Below are 378 nucleotides of genomic sequence, written 5' to 3'. Positions count from 1 at the left end.
CAGCCAGTCCACTGTGGAGTGAGCAGCGTACCTCAAAATGAACACCAAGAAACCCGCCCCCGCCCCCCCCCCCCCCCCCAACAAGCAGCATGCCAAATACCTGCGATTTGGGGAAATCCAGCGCTGGTCTAGCCTCGCGCTCCTGCAGATGGACCGGAAGTGGATGGAAGCGGTTCCCCATGCCCCCACCCCCGGCACAGCGCCCCCTAGGTGCGCATGCGCAGGTCGCAGATTCCGGTCTTATCATTCAATTACCTCCTGGACGCCCGGCCTGCAGCCAGCACTTCCGGGTCTGAAACCGCACTTGTGCCAACTGCTGGGTGGCGACAGGCCCTCTTCATGTAACCTTGAAAGCAAGCATCCCAAACTACAAGTGGC

The 378-nt window shown here is 61.1% G+C and overlaps 1 protein-coding gene across 1 annotated transcript in view; it reads right to left on the bottom strand.

Annotated features, from left to right (window-relative positions):
• LOC122435980 (transcription factor SPT20 homolog) overlaps positions 1-173 on the bottom strand; it is a 70,990-nt gene extending 70,817 nt beyond the window's left edge. Inside the window, exon 1 of the mRNA XM_043460091.1 lies at positions 101-173. The gene's annotated coding sequence lies outside the window, so the exon portion shown is untranslated. The remainder of the gene's footprint in view (positions 1-100) is intronic.
• Between the last annotated feature and the right edge of the window lie 205 nt (positions 174-378).

The sequence above is a fragment of the Cervus canadensis genome, chromosome X (genome assembly GCF_019320065.1).
Source record: "Cervus canadensis isolate Bull #8, Minnesota chromosome X, ASM1932006v1, whole genome shotgun sequence".
NCBI lineage: Eukaryota > Metazoa > Chordata > Mammalia > Artiodactyla > Cervidae > Cervus > Cervus canadensis.
This window is presented reverse-complemented; position numbering and strand designations above follow the sequence as displayed.